General features: G+C 44.6%; 1 long non-coding RNA gene across 2 annotated transcripts in view; it reads left to right on the top strand.

Annotated features, from left to right (window-relative positions):
• The first annotated feature begins 1,419 nt into the window (after positions 1-1,419).
• Positions 1,420-8,495, top strand: part of LOC144372684 (uncharacterized) — a 64,564-nt gene continuing 57,488 nt past the window's right edge. For both annotated transcript variants that reach the window (XR_013432611.1, XR_013432612.1), the window contains exon 1: positions 1,420-4,486. This is a non-coding gene — a long non-coding RNA (uncharacterized LOC144372684). The remainder of the gene's footprint in view (positions 4,487-8,495) is intronic.

Raw genomic sequence — 8,495 nt, 5'->3', positions numbered from 1 at the left:
ATTAAAGGAAAATCCAAGTACGAGTGCTGCAGGGCAGCTTGTACCTGAGGGCAGGAGTATAAACACTGGCAAAGCTCCAGACCAAGGAAGGCTGGGTGGTTGTAGGAGCCCAGCATAAAAATGCAGCCCTGCCGTCACACCTCCCCTGGTGAGGGCGAGGTAAATGTGCAGGCCCAGGTAGCCTGCCAGACTCTGCATGCTGCCTCCAGCTGGCCGGCCTACAGATTTGAATTCCCACTGTTCTGGTAGAGGGAAACAGCCTTTGTGGAAAATACATATTCTACAACTCATGACCATTGGCATCTTGGCATATTAAACAAATACCCTGTTGCTTCTCCAGGAATGCCATATGATGGTAACTTGGCTGGGGGCTGTAGTAAAAATGGAAATCAGAACAGGGTAGGAGGCTTTTTTAAAATTTAACTTACACTTCAACTTTTACTTGACTTAATGTGGCCTGCATCAAAGAAGGATCTCCTAACTCCTAACCACAGCAATTCTTCCTTTTATAATCAAATGGGATGAGAGGCATCATCTGCTCTGTCGAGAGCCACCATTGCAATGACCAGAACTGCCAGCACTACAAAGATGGCCTGTGGGATCTCTGGGAGACCAAAGGATGGTCAGCAAAATATCTGGGGTCAAGTCAGCTGTTCAGATTGTCTTCCGAGACTGTTTTTGATGGTTAGCCAGGAGCATTTTAAATCAGGGCATGGTGTGGCTGGACATGTGTCAACTGGGGGGAGTCATACAGCATGTAGGAACATGTGTTAGACTTTTCCCTCTCCTCGTCCTGCCTCCTGCACCCACTCTGCCTCTTCCCAGCCTGACTCCACAGCCCTTACCCTCTTCCCTGTGGCTTCCTCCCATCTCTGTGGGTGTTCTGAGAACCCCGGATGTGGCTTCCCTTGCTACCTGCTGGCGCCCAGGCTACACCCTGCTGGTGCCTCTGGTTCTTTAAGGGCTGTCTTGGAGCCTTGATTACAGAAGATGGCTGTGATGAGCCCCTGTTGGGTCTCAAGACTGAGAGTCATTTCAAGCCATTAGCTTATTGGATACCTGTTTGATATCTAGAATTCCTTCTCCTTCCTCTTATCAGACCAAATCCTTCCATGTCTTTAGACCTTTCCATGGAATTCCTTCTGATTGCTTTATGTATATTTTGCTTTCCTCCACATACCTCCTTCCCCGTGTCCTCAAAACATAAGACTGCAAGGCCAGAACCCTGCTCTCTCCTTCTGTTTCCCACCTCAAGAATGATACCCCATGGTTCTCACTAAGTTTCTGGATTGATGAAAGAGAATCATGGCTCTAATCAGTGTTGTAGGGGAGTACTTCACTGGGGACCAGAGTGACCCAGGCCCTGACTGTTGAAGTCCAGATTGGGTTTCTTTACTTAGAACTTAACATATACCAGCAGTCTACACCGGCAGTCTAGGTCAGCTGTTTCTGACCTTCTGAAGATGGGAGTGAATTCTTCAGGAAGTTTGCTGTATCCAAAATGAATCATCTGTTTCTTCCAGGAGCCCGCAAAGGCTTCACAAAATTTTTTGTTTGTTTTTTGTTTTCGGTACTGGGGATTGAACTCAAGGGCTTTGCTACCAAGCTACATCCTTAACGCTTTTAATTTTTTATTTTGAGATAGGGTCTTGTTGAATTTGCTTAGGGCCTCACAGAGTTGCTGAGGCTGGCCTTGAACTTGGAATCCTTCTGTCTCAGCCTCCCCAGTCCCTGGGATTACAGGCATGTACCACCACTCTAGCAAGCCTTCACAATATTAAACAGGCACCTGAGCACTCCAATGTGACTTGAGCTGATGAGGCCCTACTAGACTCTGAAACCCTTGGGAGCTTTTGGAACTCTTAAAAATCATTCAGAAGCTCTCTGATTTTGGGCCTCTGTTCACACATTCTGTATCATTTCCTCCTGTCTCTCCCCATACCATATCCCTTTAGTACTTACTATTATTCCTCAAACCTTTCATGTCCCAAATCTTCAGACCTGCTGCTTCCACTGCTGGGGTCACTGTCTGTGAACTGCTTCCCTGGCTCCTCTGAGTCTCCATCTGCCCTGGGGTCTCTGACTCCCTAAACAAAAACAGAATGGTCTGCTCTGCCATCATTGTTCAGTTTTATTCTGTTGTCTCCTCCTTGGAGCACCTGGCATAGTGAGCCGCAGGGGCCCTTGCCCACTGAGCTACATCTCCAGCCCTTTTTATTTAATTCAAAAAATTGGGGAGGGGTTTACCAGGGATTGAGCTCAGGGGCACTCAACCACTGAGCCACATCCCCAGTCCTATTTTGTATTTTATTTAGAGACAGGGTCTCACTGAGTTGCTTAGCACCTCACTTTTGCCTAGGATGGCTTTGAACTCAAACATCTTGCCTCAGCCTCCCAAGCTGCTGGGATTAAAGGTGTGTGCCACCACAGCTGACTGCCCTTATGTTTCTTAAAATGAAATTTGCTATTGATTAGGAAGGGATGACTGTTGAGTCAGTACCTTCTTGCAGTTTCCTTCCAGTCACTTCCATTGGGATCAAGGAGCAGAAACCCTAGAAATCCCTTAGGGGTGCCCAGGAAGCCCAGCAGCTCTCAGTGGCCTGACCCAGGATGCTTCTTCAGTCCAACGTGGGCCAACCCTGCCCCTGTTCTTGACTTACTTCTGCCTCCCATTCTAAGAATGGCCATGAGGTCGGCCTTCAGAGCAAGGCAAGAGGCCTAGCGGCACTTCTCACACTACCAAGGACTGGCAGTGAATCCCTGGACCAGTCCCTTGCCCACGTTGATCTTTAGATTTTCAGTTTCTAAAATAACCTAGGCCTTCATTATCTCTCATCCGGATGACTGCCCCTATCCTCACCGTTTCTCCCTTCTTCCATTCCTGTTCCCTGCATACAGTCCATCACCAGCGCAGAGGATGCTGGGATCTTAACAGAGCATAAACTACATCATATCATGCCCTTTCTCAAAACCATCTCTTGGCCTCTCATAAACCATGATCCATGCCAAAGGTCTTGCAATGATCTAAAAGACTCTCTATCATGGGTGTCCAATCTCGGCTGCACTTCAGAGTTACCTAATGAAGTTTTTTTTATATTTAGTTTTTAGTTTTAGATGGAAACAATATCTTTAATTTTTTAAAATTTTTATGTGGTGCTGAGGATCGAACACAGTGCCTCACACATGACAGGTGAGCGCTCTACCACTGAGTTACATCTCTGGCCCCACCTAAGGAGTTTTTTAAAATACTGGTACCTGGGTTTTAGGCCCAGAGGTTCTTGTTTCACTGGTCCTGGGTGTATCCTGTGTGTGGGAGTTTGACAAATGAAGCTAGATGTGTCCAAGGTTGAGAACTACTGCCCACGTGATCAGTCACCATCACCACCCCATCTCTGTGACTTTATCACCTACTCTTGCCTACTCCTCCTATCCAATCCCCTTTTCTTCCTCAAACACTCCAGAGACATCCCTGCCTGAATGGCTTTGTTCTTACTGTCCCCATTGCTTGGGACGATTTTTCTTTTGCCACCTGTGTGTCTACCTTCCTCACTTCATTCAGATTTCTGCTCACATGTCACTTCTCAGATATTTCCTAGTTCAGCTAAAGTAGCCCCTCCCATCCCTTCCAGGACTCTCTATCATTGCCCTCCTTGGTTTTCCTTATAGCATTCATATCTATCAGTCATATTGTTTATTCATTTATAGGATTATTTGTCTACCTTCACTAGGAAGAGAGCTTTATGAGAGGAGGGGCTGTATCTTGTGCATTACTATACTGCTAACATCTACAATAGTGCCTAGCATGTACTAGATGTTTAATAAAGACTTCTTCACCTCCTTGAAGTCTTTGTTCAAAAAGCACTTTCTCCATGAGGCCTGCCCTGACCATTTAGGTAGTTTGAGGTTTTTTGTTTGTTTTGTTTTAATTCTTTTTATTTGTTCTTTTTAGGTACACATGGCAGTAGAGTGTATTTCGACATAGTACACATACATGGAGTACAGCTCCCCATTCCTGTGGTTGGACAGGATGTGGAGTTTCACTGTGTGTGTTCATATATAGGCATAGGAAAGTTCTGTCCCATTCACTCCACTGTTTTTCCCATTCCCATTCCCCATCCCTTCCCTTCCTGCCACTTTGTCTACTCCAGTGAACTTGTATCCTGCCCCCCACCCTTATTGAGAGTCAGCATGCACAGATCGGGGAGAACATTCTGCCTGTGGTTTGGGGATTGGCTTATTTCACTTAGGTAATTCAACATTGTTCCTCACACTCCTGCATCTGTTACATTTTTCTAAAGTGGATTCCGGCTTCTCACATACTACATCCTTCACTAATGATAAAATTGTCTTGCTTATTTTTCTGCTCGACTCATGGCTCCTGAGTGCCTAGAACTGTGTCTGACCTGCGGTAGGACCACAGTGACTTTGGCTGAGTAAGCACAGCTTCCCGTGACAGTCCCCAGGCTACAGCTGGGACAGGAGGCTGGTGAGTATGGAAGTAAGGAGAGTGGTGGGGAGGCTGTGGAATGCCTCTACAGGGGAGGCCTGGAAGCCTGAGGCAAGGCCGTGATGGCAGGAGGGCAGCTGGGAGGCACAGGCAGAGGCCAGAAGAGCAGGCATCCACTCCTGCTGGCTTGTGGACAGATGGATCTCCAAGCCCTGGCTCACTGCCAGGCAGAGTCCAGGCACAAGGAGTGTTTGTCGAGTGAATGATCTAAATACATGAGCCACTGAAGCATTGGCCAAGTCGGTTGAATAGAGGGAGAGGAAGTGTCCAAATCTCACACCCTCAGCTTGAGCCTGGGTTACCCAGAAAGGGCATGTCAGTGTTCCCAAGTGCTCAGTCACAAGATTTCCCACACATCACACCTGCGGACATCAGCTCCAATATCACTTCCTCCACAATTATCTAAGATAATACAAGGAAACAGCTACCAGAGTTTTTGGGAATACAGAACAAGCAATGCCATTTATAAAACAACTGGCTTATGACCAAGCGAATCGTTGGTGTAGAGATATCATTAGACCATGGAAACATGAAGATTTAAACACATATATTAAATTATGTAGAGACATTAATGAACAAGGGCAAATTGTGGCAGCTGCAGTAAAACAGGTTTTAGATGCCAGAGACATTAATGAACAAGGGCAAATTGTGGCAGCTGCAGTAAAACAGGCTTTAGATGCCAGGCCAAGAACATGCTACAATTGTCAACAAACAGGACATTTTAAAAGGAATTGCCCCATAGGAGGAGGGTTTAACAAAACTAGGTATCAAACAAGTAGAATACCGGGTATTTGCCCACGATGCCGTAGAGGGAGACATTGGGCTAATGAATGCCGTTCTCAAACCACCATAGAGGGTACTCCATTATATTGGGCTAATGAATACCGTCCTCAAACCACCATAGAGGTTACTCCATTATCAAAAAACGAACAAGGACAAGGTGTTTATCCACAATATCGTGGACAAAGGCATCGGGCTCCGTTGCCAAAAAATGGACAGGGGGCCCCAATGCTCCGGGGCCCCAAACCACAAATATACGGAGCACTGGAGGAACCCAGCAACCCCAGCAACCCCATCAGGGTAGTGCCCAGCACATCAGATCCCTCATCAGACAAACCAGAGGGAGCGCAGGGTTGGACATCTGCGCCTCCACCAAATCAGTACTAACTCCAGAGATGGGAGTTCAAATCATTCCCACAGGGGTAAAAGGACCTCTTCCCAAAGGAACAGTAGGCTTATTATTGGGACGCAGCTCTTCTACTCTAAAAGGACTTTTGATAAGTCCTGGGGTAATTGATTCCAATTATGAAGGTGAAATAAAAATTATAGCCAGTTCTCCAAAGGGTATATCAGTAATTTCACCAGGAGATAGAATAGCACAGTTACTAATAATACCAAGCCTACATGATAAATTTTCCAGTCATGTTGTAGAAAGAGGTTCCAAGGGATTAGGCTCCACAGGTGTAGATTGGGCTATGCTTTCTTTAAATTTAGATTCTCGCCCCATGCTAAAACTAAATATTCAAGGACATGAATTTAATGGGCTACTGGATACAGGTGCAGATCTTAGCATCATCTCTCGTCAAGAATGGCCAAAACATTGGCCATTACAACAAGCCACTCAATCGCTTCGAGGCCTAGGAGTGGCGACTAATCCCGATAGAAGTGCAATGCTATTAGATTGGAAGGATCCTGAAGGATGTGAAGGAACTATACAGCCATATGTATTGGATTATCTTCCCGTAAATTTATGGGGACGAGATGTCTTAGATCAATTAGGTTTGACATTAACAAATAATATCAATCAAAATGCACCCACTATTATGGCTAGACAAGGTTTTAGGAAAGGAAAAAGATTAGAAAGACAAGAACAATGTATAGCAGCACCAATACAAATAGATCAAGGAACAGACAGACATGGGTTGGATTTTCACAAAGGGCCACTGAGACAATAAAAATTACATGGAAATCAGAAAGACCAGTATGGGTTCCTCAGTGGCCCTTGACTAAAGAAAAGACACAAGTAGCCCATGATCTGGTCAAACAACAATTAGCGGAAGGACATATACAACCTTCTGTATCTCCCCATAATACTCCCATTTTTGTCATCAAAAAGAAATCTGGTAAATGGAGATTACTGCAAGATTTAAGAGCCATTAACAATGAAATGGTCATTATGGGACCTGCTCAATCGGGGATTCCTCAATTGTCTGCTTTGCCAAAAACTTGGTATGTTTTAGTTATAGATATTAAAGATTGTTTTTTTTCAATTCCAATTCATCCTGAGGATAGTCCACGTTTTGCATTTACTATCCCTGCACTAAATCATGAAGGTCCTGATCAGAGATATGAATGGAAAGTACTCCCTCAAGGGATGGCTAACAGCCCAACTATGTGTCAAATTTATGTTAACAAAGTAATCCAGCCACTTAGAAATCAAAATCCTGAACTACAAATATTTCACTATATGGATGATGTGTTATTGGCACACAAAGCTAAAAACACATTGCTAGAATGTTATGCCACACTTACAAACTTATTAAAAAATTATAATCTAGAGATAGCAATAGATAAAGTGCAATTAAATTTTCCAATTAATTATTTAGGAGTTCTATTATCCTCAACCATGGTCCGTCCACCAAAAATTCAAATACGAGTAGATCAACTCAAATCACTTAATGACTTTCAAAAGTTATTAGGAGACATAAATTGGATAAGGCCTTATCTAGGTATTCCAACAGGAGAATTGGGACCTTTATTTGATATCCTAAAAGGTCCATCAGATCCAAATTCACCCCGAATGTTAACGCCTGAAGCAAGAAAGGCATTAAAAATCATTGAAACATATATGGAAAATATGCATTTGGATAGAATTGATATAAGTTTGCCTTTATTATTTATTGTACTACCAACAAAATATATTCCTACAGGAGTATTTTGGCAAGAAGGTCCATTATTATGGATACATTTATCTTATTCTCCTAACACTATTCTTACTAGGTATCCTGAGGCTGTAGGACAATTAATACTCAAAGGAATAAAAACAGCAAAGGCAGTGTTTGGAATTTCTCCCCATAAAATTATTACTCCATATACTATGAATCAAATTGATGAATTAGCTAATGAGTTAAATACTTGGGCAATAATAATGTGCAAATCTAATGTTTCATTTGATAACCACTTACCATCTAATCCTTTATTGTCTTTTTGGTCATTGCATCCTGTAATTTTTCCAAAAATGACAAGAAAAACACCTATCATGAATGCTCCAAATATATTCACTGATGGGTCAAATAATGGTACAATTTTCCCAAAAGGAGCCGTCAATTGACTTGGTATATCTTCCTCCCTTCTGCTTGTCATGATCATTCAGCTAAAATTTGGGGGTCAACAGAGGTGAGGCAAAGAACCTCACCCCCCCCCCCCCCGCTGAGACCTCTCCACAGGTGTGGCTGTACTGGACCGGTAGTCAATGACGGGTAAGATCCAATTACAATGGTACCAACCTAAGACAGGAGGCTGACGCCCTGAGGTCAGCTCATCCGAAGACGGGTAAGGACCATATGTATTGGACAACCTAAGGCAGGCACGGTCCATAAGCCACATGCTTGTTGTTTAAACAGAGAGGGGGAGATGTTGAGAGCCACAGCCAAAGGGGCCCCAGCAAACTTCCAGCTGCCAGCAAGCTTCAGACTGCCCCAGCAACATCTAGCTGATTGGCTCCTCTGCGGTGATGTTCATTGGGCTGTTTCCCTGCCCTTCAGACTGCCAGCTGATGATTGGCTCACAGCTGCCCCAGCAACATCTAGCTGATTGGCTCCTCCACGGAGCTGCTCATTGGGTGACTTCTTTGGCTCTGCCCACGCAACCCAGCCAATCGGCCTCAAGAGGAGGAGGATTGTGGGAGGTTGAGAGGCTGGTGTGGGGGAGAGAGGCTTGTGGAAGCCGGTGGTGGCAGTTGGGCTCTGAGGGTTTTTCCCTGGAGCTG

This window comes from Ictidomys tridecemlineatus, unplaced genomic scaffold, assembly GCF_052094955.1.
Source record: "Ictidomys tridecemlineatus isolate mIctTri1 unplaced genomic scaffold, mIctTri1.hap1 Scaffold_145, whole genome shotgun sequence".
Taxonomy (NCBI): Eukaryota; Metazoa; Chordata; class Mammalia; order Rodentia; family Sciuridae; genus Ictidomys; species Ictidomys tridecemlineatus.
The sequence above is the reverse complement of the archived record's forward strand: the minus strand, read 5'-3'. Positions and strand labels throughout refer to the sequence as shown.